This window comes from Trematomus bernacchii, unplaced genomic scaffold (assembly GCF_902827165.1).
Source record: "Trematomus bernacchii unplaced genomic scaffold, fTreBer1.1, whole genome shotgun sequence".
Classification (NCBI taxonomy): Eukaryota; Metazoa; Chordata; class Actinopteri; order Perciformes; family Nototheniidae; genus Trematomus; species Trematomus bernacchii.
In genome coordinates, this window is record NW_022987739.1 from 20,727,248 (window position 1) to 20,747,387 (window position 20,140).

A 20,140-nucleotide genomic window follows, 5' to 3' on the forward strand; every position below is an offset into this window, starting at 1 on the left:
GTGCGTATTTTGCAAAAAGTGCCATGCTGAATTGCAAATTGGGTGCCAAACTGATAATGTTTTTGGTTGTTTAAAAGCTTGAGCTGAGGTTTACTACATCAGTGTCAGTTTCAATAATTGTGCTTTATATTCCATGTCTCAGCAATTAGAAAAAAAGTAATTTTGTGATCAAAAAAAATATCCTTTAAAACTGGCGAGCATTTCGTTAAGTTAAACTTTTTATATATCTGGACTGGACACACACTGACTCTTCCTATGGATTGGTTAAACATAAACATAAAATAACTTTTAATCATTTATATTCAGGTTTTCACTCCCACGGTGGAGCTTTTACAATCTTTTCAGAGCCCACACACAAGCCACAGCCCTGACGTTACCGTAGCAACGGCCCGCTGAGTAGGGGGACGCTTGAAGCGACTTGTGATTGGTCAGATCAGGCTCTTATTCGACCCTAATCCGCCCTCTGATTTGTCAGATCTACAGTCACTTTTACAAGACGAAACGTGGTTGGCTTGTTTCTTCATTTGCGGCCCGCCTCTGTGAATAAGCTCTTGCAGCTGCACACAAGTCAGAAAAAAAGCGAGCGGAGGAGGTGCTAGCATAATATAATGAGTTGAAGCTGGGTTGTTTTGAGGAGTAAAAAGTAGTTTTGTTCACTATACTCTTGGCTGAACATTGGAGCTCTGTGTTTACTTGGAAATATATAAAGTTGGGAGAAATGTAGGGAATCTTTGACCGACTTTTTCGTTGCTTCACGATGGAGGAACCTGCGACAAGGCAAGTAGTAAAACCGTAACTCGTTAGCTTACTAAACGTTTTCTGTTAAAAAATATTGACGTTGAAACTGTGTATTCCATTATCTTTAGCGTCTTGTTTTAAATGAAGTGTGATGTAGACCAAGTCTGTTGAAATAGTGACAGTTTTGAGTAAAATTATAATAGCATTACTCTCCACAGAGAGTTGGAGATGTCGCTGTCAGACGGTACCTCGGACGACGAAATGCCCTTAAGTTTACCCGCAGAGGGCAGCGGGCACAGCGGGAGCATCCGAAAGGTGAGACACCTACACACACATTAGGCATGTGGTATGTGAGCAGTGGTGTTAAGTCACTAAGTACATTTACCCAGGTACTGTACACATTTGAGGTATTTGTACTTGAGTATTTCCATGTTATGCTACTTTGTACTTCTACTCATTCAGAGGTTAACATTGTACTTTTGCTCCACTACATTTATGTAGTACCTTTAGTTACTTTGCAGATATAGATTCATAATAAACAATGGGATCAACACTTAAAAAAGAAAACTGTAAACTGTAAACCCTCCATCTTTTATTTTCTCTCTTTTTCTGTCATAGACACATCTTGTACTTGAGAAAAATTAGAAATACCAAAGTGTAGGAATAGTCTGTTATAAGTAAAAGTCTTGTATTCAAAATGTTACTCAGTACAAAAGTATTGGCATCTAAATATACTTAAAGTACCAAAAGTAGAAGTACTCGCCCCATACAGATTGGTCCATTTCGAAACCATATATGTTATATGTTGTCATTATAACCATTGATGTATTAATGTGTTTGTAGAGCTTGTAAATGTGCAACACATTTAAATTATTTGATGTACTGCTGGGTGGCATGTGAAGGTGTAACTAAAGTCTTAATTAAGTGTTGATTATATATATTTTTGTATCATTAATCCACATATGTAAAGTAACTAAAGGTACAATGTTAACTTCTAAATTGTAATGGAATATAATAACAAATTAGAATAAAATGGAAATACTCAAGTAAAGTACAAGTAACCCCTCAGAATTGTACTAAAGTACAGTACTTGAGTAAATCTACTTAGTTACTTTACACCTCTGTAATCAAGTTAAATGAGATCAACAAGAAAATATGAATGAGGAAATCCTCAGGAAAGCCGTGATAAAAGAGCAATATGTTCGTACCCCACATCATGATGATAAATTAAATACGATTTGATTTAAGCACCAGAAATATAGCTTTACACTTTAGCGTATAAAACTTGTATTTAGTCATTTCTTTGAGCACACCCTTTTATTATCTCAAGATACTTTTAAGTGTAGGCACCAGCATTCGCACAAACACTGATATCAGGTATATCAGGCAATCTGCATTCCCACGGTAGCCTACATCTAACCCCTTGTTTGAATGGGTCAAATATAACTGAAAAGGCACTCCCCCTGCTTCGGCACAGCTGAAAATATTCGTCGACTAAAGGCTGAATTGCTTGACAGAAAAATCATATAAGACGTTTTATATAATCGAGTCATTTTCAACCACTCAATATTCAAATGTTCTGCTTTTTCGTTTTCATAATGATATATTAAACATAATTTATTTGGGCTGACAAAACAAGACATTTAAACTTTGGACTTTGAGATACTGGCATGGATCTTTTCACAATTTCCTTTTTAAAAACAAAGCTATTAAAGGAATAATCAAGAAAATGTTTTTCAGATGAATGGATAATGAAACCGTTCAATGCAGCCCTACTTGAGTGGGTAGAAGAGTGTCCATGTTACTGAAAAACATTGTGCAAATTGGCCCATTTCACAGTCCTATATATTATACTGTACTCACCTGGACTGGCAAGGTTTTCAACACAAGCTTTTAGACTTTATCTGCACTGATGTTGAGCAGCCTCCATCCTCCTTGCCTTCGTGATGGTGGAGCAGAAGTGGGAGCCAGAATGGTAATCCACACTGGCACTCTGAGGATTACTTAAAGCGTGCATGCTAAACAAACACCTTAACTGGGTGAGAGGGAACGACAAAGATAAAGAGTGAGCAAATGAGAAACGTCCATATACTGGATACATCTTCTGAGAGAGGATTAGAAGGTGATGTAAGCGACCAGGATGCATTCAGGGAGTATCAGTACGTTCACAGAACAGCTGCTGCATCTGTCATATGATTCTACATCTGTTTACCTTGTAGTGAAACAGTGGTGCATTGTATGATAGATTTTACTGAGCAGACATTTAATAATCAGCTATTTTGGTGTCGCTGGCGTAATGCCTGTTGAAGCGAGATGCCTTTAAATCTTCAGGCAGATATACAGCTCTGACATATAGACACTTTTTTATAGAGTTGTGCAGGGAGGACGTAAGCATCTCCATGGTTCCCTCAACAAAAAGGCAATGGGATTGTTCCATGATTTTGAATTATAGCACAAAATAAGATCTATGGCAAACAGAAATGTATGTTGCTTACACCTGTTATCAGCTGGTGATCTCAACATATTAACACCAGTTGTATCATTGTTGAAGCATCAATACAATTGCCAGAAGCTAACGTTAGGCTATCAACGAACTACAACACGGTCACATGACCACATCACCACCTCTAAATAATGTCTGACTTGTGTTTGGCACAATGATGTTTGATAGTATAATTGTGTCACTTGTTAGCAACCACTGTTTTAATGACTCATACAAGCTTCAGATATTTCTGAGTTAGGTATTTATTGACGTATTTTATGTCGTAGATTAAAACGTTAAAATCTCTTTAGCTTATTTCAGGTAGGTAACAAAAAACTCTTTGAAAAAACGCCTAGCTTCTAGATGCTGACTCATTTACATAATATAAGACTCATTCCTGCACCACTCAATTAACCATTTCATGCTTAAAATAGTCATAGACAGTATGCTGCTGTAATTAATTATTCATAAATTCATCGTCTAACGTCTCTGTATTTCTCTCTCTGTCTGCAGGGATGTGATCCCTTCGCCCAGACTCTCAGGAAACGGGTAGAGACACACATTACAGTTAGTAAGAACTGATTACCAGTCTTGGTCTTCGGCGGTTGATCAACACAGTTCTCAATAACATGTTCAAAGGGCTCACCAAAAGCCGGAAAAGGACGCAACTAAATATTATGCCATTTTGACCCTTGTGTATACTGCATTACGGTATTTGTTGACCACAGCATAGTTTTTACGCTATTAGTTAACATTGATTTCTCTAGCCCTCAATTATACGCTTTTGCAAATTACAAGTGTCTGTGATTCCAGTTTAAAAGACGGGACTGACGAGACCACCATTATTGTTTCATACAGTAAAATACTGTGAATAAATGGTGACTCAGTCGCTGCCTGATTTCTGTTCAAATGTCTCTATTTGTGCCGACCACAGGTACCACCATCCCCCAGAACACCACACACACACACACACACACACACACACACACACACACACACACACACACACACACACACACACACACACACACACACACACACACACACATACCCATGGTTAGTCACCCTTGCTCTCTCTGTCTCCCTCCAACACAGACAGCTCTCTCCACCCTCTGGAGTCAGCCATTAGTCACTGCCGGCTGGCAGCATGAAGTTCTTATTAGATTTATTGATCAGCATGGGGAAAGATTATGGCTCTGTGTTTGTGTGCGAATGTGAGAGAGACAACCTGAGAGCCAATCCACTGTAGCACCCCAACATCTTCATCAAGACTCCAAAACCAAAATCTAATCATTTAAGCTGATGCTGTATGCTGACAACCACAGCGCAAAATGCATCACAAGAGTTCTCCCAAACACTTTTAAATCAATTCAAATTGGGGGAATAAGCAAAATGGTGTTACAGTCAGCACATTAACCATTTATCTTCTTTTTTTAGAGGGAAAGGGGACAGGGCATTCTCGATACGATAATGCTTTATTGTCTGACATTTTTCATGTATCACTGCAGCTCCTTTTGCAAAAACAAGAACAAATAACAAGAAACACAGAAACAGACATTTAAAAAAACATTGCATTCACTGAAGACAACATGTTCAACACCCTCTAATTTGAGGATTGACTGGAGCACAAAATAGTGCATCGTTCTAAACTTTTCAAATCGTGGAATTTCCAGGAATAGAAGAACACGTGCTAAGAAACCCTCTTATTGACAATAGATCTAGGTAAGCTTTACATCCTCTAAAGGCCCTTTAGTTTGTGCTTCTGTAGTTTTATGAGGCTGTGATTATTCTAAAGGTCACGACAGCTCATTGTAAACAACAAGGTCAAGATTCAAAACATGTTGTCACGCCAACAAATGGCTACTCTGCGGACTAACATCATCACACATGAATACAAATGGACTCATTGGATCCACAAGATTTCCAGCTTTTCAATCCTATGTGTTCATTTCTCTTTAGGGACAATTTCAGAACAGGTGAAAATTACAGTATTTGTACTGCCTTCAATAAACGTCATGGTTTTCCCCTATTCTTCCAATCCTGCTCCTGCTATTCCGTCTGCCTCTCTCAGACGCTAACTGCTCACGTCTCTCACAGTCTAAGTACTCCTGGCTGACTTTACCATTTGTGTTCTGTTCACTCATGACTTACCAAAATACAGCACGTCTTAGAAGAGAAAAAAGGTCTGCTGTGTAGGCCTACATCTAATCTACAGCTCCCTCTTTCCATACCTCATCCATCCATCCATCTGTCATCTAGGTCTATTACAGCTCCTCAAAGCCCAGACAGGCCCTTCTTTATGAGAGCAGGCTGTCAGGAGAAAGCCCTCTCAACATGATGGGAAGTACACACAGACGATCAGACGGACGGACTGTTAACTGAGGCAACATTACATTGGTCTGCGCAGTGAAACTGGCCACAGGGGCTTTACTGCAAAAGTAGTTATTTTAAGAAGCCATTAAAAGCAGTGTGTTTAGGTATTTAAATCTTGTTTTTCTTCAGGGTACAGAAACAGAGACCTGTAGGCCTAAGCTAGTTAGGTATGATTGTTTTTTTTCAATGCAAATCAACTTCTTATTTCGATATGCCACAGGGGAAATATGAGTTTTTATTTTTACTTAAAAAGGCTAGAAAATGGAGCCTGAATTAGATAAAATGCATTCTTGTTATTTTTACTCAGTTCCTCTGGGAGACCAGTCGAATGGGGTTCCCAGAGGAACTGAGGAAAAATAATCAAATGCCTTATACAAACAAAGAAACAGCAGAGGCAGGTAATACATTCACATTTACCTCTGGAGCAGAGCTCTCAGAAAAGAGTGCACTTTATGCTTTACACATTGAATACATCTTATTGAGCTATGTTTTTTACCTGTCTTCACTTCAAAAGTCGAATACTGTATGGATCACAGACTAACCATAGACCATACACATTGCCACCTGTATAACAATTAACACAACTTAATATAGTTTTTGTATAGTTTGATAGATAGCCTATACATGTAGGCTGACTCAATGATTTGGAACCTACAACTTTCTCTATAATAAACATGTAGGCTACACAGCATAATCAATCATACTCGGCTAAACACTTCCATCTAGGGGTCAAGTGAAATCATTACATCCTCAATGACCCAGAATAGAACGAAGGTATCAACGATATCTTCTCTTATTATTCATTTTGATATCAAAGTTACTTATTGTTTTGCAAGCAGCACCCACCGAGAAACTGTTCAAAAATAATACGGAAAAGTCTGATCCTAATATTCTTCCAGAACAGCTTATCAATGATGGTGAAATATTTATGTTTCTAAAGTCCAGAATGAAATTTAAACCCCGTCATTTAAGGCAACACAGACGTTGTGTCCGTAATAAATGAAAAAGAGATACCATTTTAAAACGTAATCAAACTTAACTCTTTCCGTATCTCCTCCTCGTTGCAGTCTCTTCATCCTCTCTCCTCAGTTTGACGTCCTTTGACCCAATTTCACCTGCTGTCATTTCAGGTAGGCTACGTTGGTGGCATTAAGTATGGCTAACAGTCATGTAACACACCGTTTAAATGTTTTTTAAAAACTGGTTATGACCAGGGGACGGGGACTGCTTTATCTCAGACACGTAGCCTAGGCCTATCTTCATTAGAAATAAATTGCCAAAATTGCTACACCACGCAACATACTCAGCAAGTGAACTACGTTTTAATGCTAAATATATGTGATGTTTACGTCCTCTCTGTTATGTGTTGAAACTATTGACATAATTAATCAACATTTTACCGACGGAATATCCTCGAAGTTTCTAAAGCATGACAATCCAAAAACAGGTGCATACATTGTGTTTGTACAACAAATTAGTGTTTCAAAACGAGCAGGAAAAACAAAATATTTTAATTGTAATAAATACATGGAAATGTAAATAAGATATCGATACTTAAAGTTTCTAATCAGTCACGTTACGTTGACGCATGACGCAGGTTGCTATGGAGCTACGTACAGTATAGATTTAAAAGCTCGATTCCAAATTCACCATTTCACTCTGAGACTTTGGAGGAGAAGGCTGTTACTCGACGAGTTCCACAAAACTGCTCTCTTTCAAGCTATCACTGAAAAGACGACCCCAAATTAACATAGTAAAACTTTACTAAAAAGTTATCGAGGCAAATGTGAGGATATAACTATTTTTATGTGATTAAATAACTTTTCCGAGCCGCTTTATTCGACGATTTGAGCAGTCAAATCTCCACAGCTCAATGAACTGACTCATGTGAAGGAGCTGGTTCAGTCTTAAAGTAGAACATACTAAATACATTTAATTCCCTTTAAGTTGTTGCTGTAAATAATTTAAATATGAGGACAAAACTATACATTCTGTAAAGATAGCTGCTTTTCAAACACTTAGCTACACTGCTAGCTTGTTTTAGCTCTTGAAAATATCAGTTAGCATATATTGCAACATAGGCAGTTACCTTTTGTAAATATGTTACACTAAACACCAAATTATTGTTTTAAAGACACCATAGAGGTTCATCCTCACATCTTTCTTGATTGTGTAGTCCGTTTTCAATATCGACATTACAAACAATTAAAGAAACTGACATGTAGGCTATAGCCTACTGAGTAGAAAATAGCTGGTTTAAGCATAATCAGTGAGCTTATTATCACCAGGTTAAAGGAATGATCACATATCAAAGTTAAAATATGATGTGTTTAATTAAGTCCATTCCCAAAACATATGTTAATCATTACAGATGTCTCATCTCTGCGACCACAACTACTCGAGGACCGAGCCCAGCTGCTCCCAGAGCACCACCACCTGTCAGGTAGGCTGCACTCGAAACGTGTATATCGTGTTAGAAAAGTTAGGATTTTTTGCTCATTTGAAGCATTATTTTGAACATGATCTTTAGGGTGTAATATTCTGATACCTGATCATTTTAAATAACTGTAATTACCTGGATCATTATATTCAAACAACAAGTGTATGTCAATGTAGGATTAATTCCTTAAGTCCTACATTGACATACACACAAAACTGTCATGTCATGTTTGGGATATCCAGGCATTCGTGACATGACATGTTACAGTGTGACACATGCTGAAAAGTTTGAACCTATACACCTCGTCAGATAGATATGTGGTCACCAAACAATATTAGACTCTAAAAGTGTTTGTTTGATTAAATCTAGTAAGTGTGTGAGTGAGTTTAAAAGAGGCATATTTGTCTTTAGTGTGTACTGTTCTGATACCTGATTTTAAATAACTATAATTGGCTGTATCATCTTAATATATTCAAATAAATGTAGGCCTATGTCAATATAGGGAAATCAACACTCACAAAACTGTAATTTCATCTTTGGGACATCTAGCCATTCATGACATGACATGTTACAGTGTAACACATGCTGCACATTTCAACCTATGCACCTTGTCAGATAGTTGATCCCTAAACAAGAGTCAACTCTAAAAGTGTCTTTTTGATCTAGTAAGTGTGTGAGTGAGTTTAAAAGAGAGGACAATTGTAAAAGAGTTTTATGCTCAGCAAAACTGCATTTTTATAACATTTTATTTCAATAAAACCGAGTGATCAAAACCTGTTTTGACACTTTTCTTAAACAACAAAAGGTTTTGAAGATGTGGACATTGTTCGCAAACCCCTTTTAAACTAAAATCATAAAATGGAAACAAGTTCCCCCTGCTGGGGACATGGGGGAGGCAAATTGTGTCCCATCGTGGGACGAACAGAGGCCTACAGTTCCTGAAAAGATGTCTTCACCCGTGAAGACTGAAGTCTCTGTGGAAGTGAGGGACAAATGTCTCCTGGGTCAGCACATATGTACTAAAGGTAGGACTGTCATCATCAACACTCAAGAGAGAACATTAAGCCCGACCCGTGTCTCCCCCTGCGGTCCAAACATCACCCAGGACAAGAGTCTGTCTGCACAGGACACTCAGCTGAACATCCTGCCATTCTACCCCCCCCCCCCCCCCCCCTCAAAGTCATGGCTGTAATTTGTCCTGTTGGCCTGTGTCCCTCCGCTTGAAGCAGCCTGTCTTCAGTGTCTCTGGCTGTTTGTTCTGCAGGAAGCTGACCCACTGATGTTCCTGCTCCTGCAGGTCTTCTTCATGCGCCGCCTGGATGAAGACGTAGTGTTTTGTCGACGGTGCGTTTTGGTTCCGCCTCGGTACGTGCTAAGTAATCAGTAAATGTGATGTGTCGTGCGAGCTGAGAGACGAGTGGGAGTGGTTGTGTGAAGAGAAGTGTGGAGTGGAAGTGTTGCGAGTCTGATTCCAGTTATTACTGCAAAGACCTGCAGATAACGCTGATCTCATCTAGTGATCACTTGAGTCAGTGTTGGCCTTAAACAAAAGCCACAATCATTCAATCTTATTCAAATCCCCAAATATTCCATGTTTTAGTTAATCAAAGGGTTTTTTCTTTTAAACATTGTGTCTAATAATCACATTAACAATGCATGCAGTGGTGTAAAGCAACTAAGTAGATTTACTCAAGTACTGTACTTAAAAACAATTTGGAAGTACTTCTACTTTACTACAAGGTAAATTGTAAATCGTGTACTGTTACTCCACATAATTTATTTTATACCTTTAGTTGTTTTGCAGGAATAATGATGTGAAATATAATCAAGACTTGAATAAGTCTTTAGTTACACCTGGAGTAACATTCACAAGCTACCATACAGTCATTACAACTAGCTGCACCTTTACCAGCTTTGAAAACTCTTTAATGATCAATCATTATAAAACATATCATATATATTATTCTGAAATGGGCCAATCTGCATAATGAGTACTTTTGGTACCTTAAGTACATTTTGATGCCAATACTTTTGTACTTTTATTTGAGTAACATTCTGATTGCATGACTTTCACTTGTAAAAGAGTATTCCTACTCTCTACTTTCTACTTTTCCTCAAGTACAAGAACTAAGTACTTTTCCTAGCTCTGAATGCATGCAATAGAGTGTTTCTTCCTTCAGAGAGAAAGCAGTGATATTTAGTCTGAGAGGACTATAAGTGAAACTCTGACCCTCCCCTTAACTCCCCCCTCTGTCCCTCTCTAACAGGCTGGCAGGAGGAGGAAGAGGCAGAGGAGGGGAAGCAGAGACCCTGAGGAGCCCCCGCAGAGACGACTCCGTGAGGGAAGCCCCAGCCCACTGCCCTCCACCCCCACCCCCCCCACAGGCCATGCTGGAGGACGTCCGGCTGAAGGTGAGTCCTCCAGATGTTTACACCAGTTTGGTGTTTCTGTTAAAAAGACTCTGCTGTGGATCCATGGTCACCGTACACATTTATCCCAAACCACTACGATACGATGACCACCTCTCTCTCTCTCTCTCTCTCTCTCTCTCTCTCTCTCTCTCTCTCTCTCTCTCTCTCTCTCTCTCTCCTCTTCTCTCCTAAAGGTTCAGCAGACCCAGCCAGGACCCCTCCCGGAGCCTGAGGGGGCCACGACCCTGGCCCTCCTGTCCGAGCCCTCTGGCCTCTCCCCCACTGACTTTGAAGCAGTGTCGGAGAGGATCATGGCCTGGATGTCTCACACTATATACAGCCGGGAGCTGTGAGCGTCCTCCAGGAGACAGGGCCTGGTGCCCCCCTGCTGAGACAGTAACACACACACACACACACACACACACACACACACACACACACACACACACACACACACACATACACATACACATACACATACACATACACATACACATACACATACACACACATACACACACACACACACACACCTTGTATTACTCTTTAGTTAGTAGATAACTTTCAAGCATTTGTATATAATGTAGTTAAGTTAAGACTCTTTACGTTTTTAGATAAGTATTTCATGTTTCAGTATGTTGATAAGTTTTACATTTTGAATTGTTCATTTGTTTGTGGGTACGTTTTAAGTATTGCATTGTTTAGTGTGTTGATAAGTTGTAACATGTTTTATTCCTTTACGTTTGAACTGTTGCAGTTCCTGCAGTGTTGGTGAGGATCATGGCCTGGATGTCTGACCCTCCCTTCAACACACAGACACACACACACTCACACTCATACACACACAAACATATGTTATTACTTTTTAGTTTTTAGATTTGTTTCAAGCACTTATGATAGAATGTAGTTAAGATAAGATTCTGTAAAGATTTTAGATAAGTATTTCATGTATGTTGATACGTTTTAATTGGTTATAGGTTTATGGATACTTTTTAAGTATTGTATTGTTTAGTGTTGATAAGTTGTAACTGTTGCAGTGCTGGAGATGATCGTGGCCTGGATGTCTGACCCTCCCTTCAACTGGGAGATGTTAGCGTCCTGCAGGAGAGAGTGCTGCACTGCTGAGACAGGATCACACACACACACACACACACACACGGAAATTATACTTTTAAATCTAGTGATGTTTTTATTATGTCATAAAACAATCATAGCATAGATTGTCATTAAAAAACATAATATAGTCATTTAAAAAAAGTCTTAATTAATCTAAATGTATTATTAAGTATCATAACAATACCACAGTATGTCTTCAAATCATTGATAATTATAGTCTGTCTTGAAAAGATTCATCTAGAATAACTATTAACTCTATTTAATATAATGTCTTCATGACAGAGTAAAGGGCTTTAGGAGGCATAGAACTCCTTGAAGCCTTTTTCCTCTTTGCAAATTTCCCAACATTCCACCATGTGGATTTTTCACCTGACAATATCAGTATATTAAACTGAGTTAAAACATGTATAAGAAGATGTATGCAACTTCAGCCACTAGAGGTCAGGAGCGCACAACAGAGAATATAGTCATAAAAAAACATAGTGAAGTTATTGATAAAGAAAAGTATAGTATAGTAAGTCAAAAAAAGGCTATACAATAAATATAGTAATTAAAAAAAAAATATATATATATAGAATGTCATAACATTTCACAGTACAGAACATCTTGTTAAAACATTGTTAATATAGTTAAAAACATATCAAATAATATATATTTAAAAGATCTTAGTAAAGTATGTCAAATAAAATAACTGGTACTATGGTATTTCATATATAAATATCAGTATGTCACGAAAAATACATAATATATCTTGTAAAAATTCAATGCATGCTATCTAAAAACATGATTAACATGATTTATAACAGTATGCCATAGAACTGTCATAATATAGTATGTCATAACACATAAACTATGTTACTAAAAAGTCATAGCATAGAATGCCGATTAAATAACTTATTATAAAGTATGTCATAAAAAGTGCTAGTATAGTATCCTATAAATAAAGTTATTACAGTATGTCATTTAAAATTAATATTATATTATGTCATATAATGTCAATTCAGGCCATTATGACAGCTCTGCCTAACCTCTGATATCAGGACTGCTTTTGTCACTATTCTCCATTTGTCTTCGAAGGCGTCATAGGAGCTGTCAGATTCAGAGCACCTGGTCTGGAGTCTCAGAGGAAAACACTGCAGAGTTCACCTGCTCTCTGCTGTCTCCTGGATCATCCCTGCCAGCGGCAGCACATTTTGGCCTTCTTTGTTCTTACTAATGGACATACTTTACTTTTTTTTTACAATAAATACCTTAAATGTACTTCTGTTGTGGGCCTTCTCATATTTGCCATGACCTGTGAGCTGTTTTTTTTACGCTTTAAAAAGTCATCATACAGTATACTATAATTCCTTTATTACATAAAATAATGGCAGTGTTGATAAGGTGGAAAAAAGTGACGTTTTTTATCACTCTTTAGGCTAAATTTGGACCGTGTCATTTTTTTTCACTTTTTCAAATCTGCCGAATCTGTGTTTCACTTTCCAGGATAGGTCCTGACCTCTTCTTTCTAAGTATTATTATAATTGCATGGCTTTGTCTTAACATATCCTGATATGGACAGCTGAAATAATTTTCTGAATGAAAAGATTGAGTGCCTATTATAACATTCCAATATGAACAACAGGAAGCAAATATTTGGATGGAATATTGCCAAAGGGTTAGCCATGGTTAGACCTTCGTTAGGACCTCATATTCGTATTCATATTATGTACAAACTCTAAAGTCCACTGAGACAAATGTTACATTTGTGATATTGGGCTATATAAATATTGATTGATTAACTTTTATTTCAAATAATTAACACAGACATATTTATTACAACACACAACATTATTTGTTTCATCATTGCATTAAATAGTATTTCATCAAAAGTAATTGATCATTTAATGTCAAAATAATGATGATGATATAATATTTCATAACAAATAATTGTTAACACACTTTGTCATAAGTTATAGTAAACATGTCCTAAAAATGATAATATAGTAGTAGGTCATGAAAAAGTAAACTATAGTCTCATAAAAACATTCTTGATAGTATGACATGTCATAATTATATTCTTAATATAGTGGTCTCATTGTCTGGTGGGATCAATAAGGATGTTTTATGGCCTGTGCAATGTGAAACTATTGATCCTGAGATTGCTCAATGGCCTCAATATACAGTCAGTACAACCTAAATGACCTTGGCAGAAAGGCAGAACATTGAACAATGCTTGTTAATGATGTGCCTTTTGAATCACAGGAAATTTTAAAATATTTGTAGTTTACAGTTTTTAGATAGGCCTTCTTCTTAGCCAAGCAGTTAGCTTAAAATATGAAAACTCTAATGAAAGCATGCATGGCTATTGAATGTTTTTGTTTTATCACTGTATTGCTAACAGAAAAGAAGATATTAATTAACGCAAGTATAATTTCAATGGGACCTTCAGATCCATCAGAAGCAGCTGAGACATGTGGCAAAAAAGCTAATACTAGCTTACAGCTGTGCTAGCATACAAGGAAGAGTAGCAAAATAAGGCAACATTTTATGAAGCCTAATCACAGCTAAAGAAGCACCAGAACAACAACATTTATCTTAGCCACTTATCAAAATATTTTTGAATGTAAAGACTATTTGTAAGCCGTAGTTAACTTCAGCCGTCAAGCTAACATGTTAGCCAAATAGCACATGCTAGCACAAGTCAGTCACAATAACTCTCTGAGGTTCTTTTCACTGTATTGTGTCATTTCAATAACACATTATGAAATTGACAGTCTTGCGGAGAATACCACCAACATTATAGGTCTCTACGAGTGCTTAGACTACATTTTGTCTGTAGTTCAGTCTGTCAGGACTTGGGAACTGGAGTCCCAAAAGTACGGACTGGTATTTTGAAAGGTGCCATTTCCTCTCTTTGCCGAGGTGCCCTTGAGCAAGGTGCCAGATCGCAAAATCTAAACTTTTCTGTTGGTCGGTGCTTTGATGATTAAAGAGGATTTTATTTTCATTTCCATTTTCCACTCCTATAGCTACCCTATTATATTTGTAACCTTTTATGCAGTATTTTGACATCCAACTAATGGATGTATTATTCTTACCTCCACAATAATGCAGTTGGCATTTGTAAAATGCAGTTCTACTTCCCAGTATTCAAATTGCACTAAGGTCATGTTCATGCATACATCAGTGTAATATAGACTTTATTATCCCAGTGGGAAATTTGCCTTGAACATCACAGTGTCTGCCAGAGGTGGGACCAAGTCATTGTTTTGCAAGTCCGAGTCAAGTCTCAAGTCTTTGCGCTCAAGTCCGAGTCAAGTCTCAAGTCTTTGCACTCAAGTCCAAGTCAAGTCTCAAGTCAGGATGGGCAAGTTCAAGTCAAGTCCAAGTCCTAAACTTTGACAAAACGAGTCTTAAACAAGTCCTTATGTGCTTTTCAACAAATGTAATGACATCGATCAACAGAATAATACTTAATAATCAAACTGCTCTTTATTAGTCACATTCATAATGTAATAATCCATTTTCTCTCTGCTGGTAAAGTAACGTGTTTTTCTCTATTGTAAGAGGGATCAGTAAGGTAAGGCTATCGTGACGGTTTGATTCAGAAGGAGTTTAATGTATAAGATCCCTGATGTTAAGGTAACCAGAATGTTTATTTCCACTGTGTACAACATGTTATAAGGGACCCACTTCTATCTTTATGCCAGGGATAATGTGCAGCGAGGCGGTCTTTATGCGGAAAAAAACCTGAATCTACATCCCTCTGCAGGTGGTACTTTAAGTATATTTTGATGATAATACTTTTCTACTTTTACTTGAGTAACATTTTGAATGCAGGACTTTTTATTGTAACCGAGTATTCCTACACACAGGTACTTTTACTCAAGTACAAGATCTGAACTTCTCGCACCTCTGGCAATAAATCCTGAGTGGTTACCAAAAAAAAACCCTGCTCGGAAGGCTATTTTCATTTTACAAATCCTGCACTCAGCTTTGCTTTCTCCAATATCATTGAAATGCAGCCAGATGCTACTTATTTTTTCGGTTTTCGCAAATGTCTTGACTTTTTCCGACGCGCTTGCATTTAAATCCGTCTCCCCATCTCCCCGTGGCTCTGTAGCTGGCCTGTACCACTACACCTGCTGTCTTTGGAGCGTCTGCCCCCCACCCTTCTTTCACATAATGGTATGATCCTAGTGTGTCCTCGCATATGATTGGCCGCATGGTGGCTCAGCAAAATAAAGTCCCGCCCCTGCCTGCATGGATTCTCAGCAAGAGTTGCAGCGGCTGAAGATTCTGTTCTCCCCGACGGGAGTCTGCTCTTCTAGCGGCATCTCGCGATCGGCGTGTTGGAGACCCCTGAATTAAATTATCAAGTCACCTCAAGTCAGGAGGCTCAAGTCCAAGTCAAGTCCCGAGTCATTGGTGTTCAAGTCCAAGTCGAGTCGCAAGTGTTTTGTGATTTTGTCAAGTCGAGTCCAAAGTCATCAAATTGGTGACTCGAGTCTGAATCGAGTCCAAGTCATGTGACTCGAGTCCACACCTCTGGTGTCTGCCATTTTAAATCACAGCAAAACAACAATAAAGAAAAACATTCATCCATCAATTGCTAATGCCCATCTACACTGTAAAAACTGTTCCGATGGTGAAGTCAACAAAACTCAATTTTTTTATGTAATTTACTTGCCCTAAATTAGTTTTTTTTCAATGTGCGTTTAAATAAGTAACACGTAAGCAACAATGAGAACATGTTTTAAGAACTCATTAATTTGTAAATTAATATCACATTTTCTGAACTTTCTTTAAAAAGACGTTTTGGAAAACGTAATAAAAATGCTTTTTTCAACGCCACGGTCATGCCACGCCCTCAAACGAGAATAATAATTTTGAATAATAATCAAAAAAGTGTGAGACTTCCTGTTCCGCTTTGCAGCGGTTCTTCAGCAGTTGGACACGTGTTTGCGTTGGATCCTCCTCAAACCATCGTAAAACAAGTAAGCATGCCACCTGAGTTATTAATTACTGCTTTTTAACTAGAAAGTGTTATTTACTTTTCTTGTATTCACTGTTTTGAACGAAACATCGACATTTTAATGCATGCCAGCGCCATTACTGCTGTTAAAGTTAGACTCAGCCCTGTCGTGCTCATGTAGTCTATTTCTTCACGCAAAGTTGTTGGGCAAAGTTTGCATCAAGTGCTTACCGACGCAATTCTGTTAAAAGTGGTTAAGTTAAGAGTATGTATTAAGAATCAACTCCGCAAACTGTTCCCCTATGCCGCTCTAATGCTGTGTTCACACCGGACGCGATGCGACGTTTGGGGGCGGCGCGATTACATGTAAAGTCAATGCAGAGACGTGGACAGACGCAAATTCGCTCCGACGGCGCGCATGAAGCGGTGGACGCAGCGCGAATCACACGATTGAGGCGATTGAACGGTGCCGCGTTAAACGCGAGAGTTCAATTTTTTCAACTCGAGCGTCAAATTCACGTGACGCGTTCTCGCGGAAGCCAATCAGCGGTGAGGATCTCAGCCGCCGTCACTGACGTTCAACCACACAACATCAACCGTTAGCTGTTAGCAGTTAGCACACAGAGCTCACAGCTCCTCATATCCGTTCAGAAACTGGACAAAAGTTAAACAAGTACAAACCACAGACTGTCTGTGTCATGGTGAATACAGTCGCTGCTTATTTATGTCTGTAGGCCGTTGTTATGAGTGTGGAATGAGCATATACAACGTTAGCTTAGCCTGGTTGACCCGATCTTCATTCAGAAAACAAGCATTTTAAAATGTGTTTTGCCTGCCGTCTTGTCTGCAGACTTGTCAAAGCATTAATTCATGGTTGTTACTAACCGGTATCAGTATGTTGTTACTTCGGCATCATTTAGAAACGTGTATTACAATTTAATCACGGTAAAATATGTTCATTTGTTGTAGTTGTAGCTCCCGAGCCAGCGCGTCTTGTTTGAATGATGCGAGTGAACGCAGCATAATGCTGCGTTCACACCGGACGCGATGCGACTATTCGCTTCGCTCTAATCGCTCCTATCGCATCGCTCTAAACGCTGGAGGTTCACCGCGGCTGCCAGCTGTGTTTACTCGCATCATTCAAACAAGACGCGCTGGCTCGGGAGCTACAACTACAACAAATGAACATATTTTACCGTGATTAAATTGTAATACACGTTTCTAAATGATGCCGAAGTAACAACATACTGATACCGGTTAGTAACAACTAACAACCTCTGAATATTTGTAATGTTCAGAGGTTGTTGTGTTTAATATTCATGAGAATATTTGTCATTGTTCAAATGATAATAAACAAACATATAAAGCATATTTGTCCACTCATATGTTGATAAGAGTATTAAAAACTTGAAAAATATCCCTCTAAGGTACATTTAGGACAGATAAAAAATGTGCGATTAATTTGCGATTAATCGCGATTAACTATGGACAATCATGCGATTAATCGCGATTAAATATTTTTAATCGACTGACAGCCCTAATATAAATACAATACCGTTTTAAATGATAATTGTGTTTTAATGTTTGATTCCATTAATTGAATTAAATATGTTTTAATGAATTCTACTGAAATGATTGTTACATTGTCATCATGTAACTATTTTGTTCTTTCATTTGCCTCACCAGAAAACACACCTCCTCTTGAAGACATTTTGCCTCCTGCTATGGACTTCAGGTTCACATTAGGTAAGCCCTTGAGTGTGTCAGAGTTGTTGTTTCAGAGGTTAATTCAAGACGTGTTATGTTTACATACTAATATAATGAGCATCAGGTAAACGTACCCATTTCTATTTTTTGAATCACAGATGGGATGGAGATGTAAACTATGCAGCACTAGTGTCACCACTCAAAGTGATATTTTAAAACATTATCGACTCCATCATGGAACCTTTGGACAGAAACGTGCCTTGCCCTGCATTCATGTAGACTGGCCTGCGCTCTCACTTATCAAGATAAAAGTTGAAATAATCGTCTGTTCTTTTTATTCTAGGACCCATGTGCCACTTTATATACATCTCTGAGCATGAGGTGGGGTTAAAAAGAAGTAGTTGGACATTTTATGAACTATATCAATATCATGACTATTTGGTTCATTTTCTTGCAAACCAGCCTTTTTTTGATGGCTTAAACCCCTTGTAATGCATGTGAATAGCACCTCTGTTACCGTCTGTTAACAGCTAATGTAAACTGGCTCGTTATGTTTTCAAGACGGATTTGATTTTTGTTTTGAGGAAAACACATGGTGTGTCCTGATTTGTACTCAATTTAGTGTTTTATTTGTATTTACAGGGAACAGCAGAGGTCGAAGTGCACCAGGCTCGTGATGCACAGCATGAAGTGATACGTTGCCCAAGAGCCAGATGCAGTTATAACCATCAAGTAATAACCATGTGTCTCCATGTATGTTAATGTGTTGTGCTTTTAAACAAACTTGTTACTCTTTTATGACAACTGTTTTGAAATAATCACATTTTAATAAAATGTATTAACATGTCCATAACGTTCCCTTTTTTAATTTATTTGTTTAATCTGCAATGTTTCAATGCTATCAAATATTTAAAGGGTTGGATTGAAATCAGGAAGAGTTTGTCGTATATAGGTTCCGGCAACTCAATTGTGTTTTATAATTTACTTTATTCTCGTGTGGTTCTTAGCAGATTGTTATTTGCATTGGTTACACTTAATATCTGGGCTTTTAATTGTAGGCTCATCTCATCTTTTCATATGCAGAAAAAATCACATTAGTGAGTTTACCCAACTCCTATAATTGCTTGGAATCGCTTGACACATATTTTTTAAGTTTTAGCAAAGTAACACATTCTTGAGTAGAGGAAAACTAAAAAAAGTACATTTCACCAACTCAAAAATTGCAAAAGTTGACTAAACTCTTAAAATTGCTTGGAATCGCTTGACACATATTTTTTAAGTTTTAGCAAAGTAACACATTCTTGAGTAGAGGAAAACTAAAAAAAGTACATTTCACCAACTCAAAAATTGCAAAAGTTGACTAAACTCTTAAAATTGCTTGGAATCGCTTGACACATATTTTTTAAGTTTTACCAAAGCAACAGTTTTTACAGTGTAGATCACAACAAAGTGCACACATAGCCCCATATTTAATAGTAATAGACGGAAAATAGGAGATATAAGGCAGGCAAATATTTCAACCTAGGGGATGGTAAGTACTGCTACAAATAAGCTGCTGCATTGAGGTAGTGGGAGGGCATTATAAGACACAATCACAAATGCAAACAGATATCAGAACACAATCTACTATACAGTATAATGAAATGAATTGCAAGATCCACTATGTTACACCTTGCAGCTCTTTGCTGTTCCAATTGCTTTGATGACTCTTATAACTGCATGCATGCTGTGAAGGAAATGTTTATTTTGCTATCTGTTCTTCTTCTTCTCTCTCTGTGTGTCTTTGATGTTACCCTGAATGCCCTCTGTATCGCGCTGATTCATAATATCAGTTCACATTTTCTCTGGCCCCTGGCTAATGTGCTTTGGTAGATCTCTTGATTGGTACAGTAAGTGTAGTAAAATGCTTGAGTGT

General features: G+C 37.9%; 1 long non-coding RNA gene across 1 annotated transcript; it reads left to right on the forward strand.

The window, feature by feature from the left end:
• The first annotated feature begins 954 nt into the window (after positions 1–954).
• Positions 955–4,126, forward strand: LOC117495499. Its single transcript, XR_004557184.1, has 2 exons — positions 955–1,053; positions 3,734–4,126. It is a non-coding gene; the product is annotated as an uncharacterized LOC117495499 (long non-coding RNA).
• Positions 4,127–20,140: the final 16,014 nt, after the last annotated feature.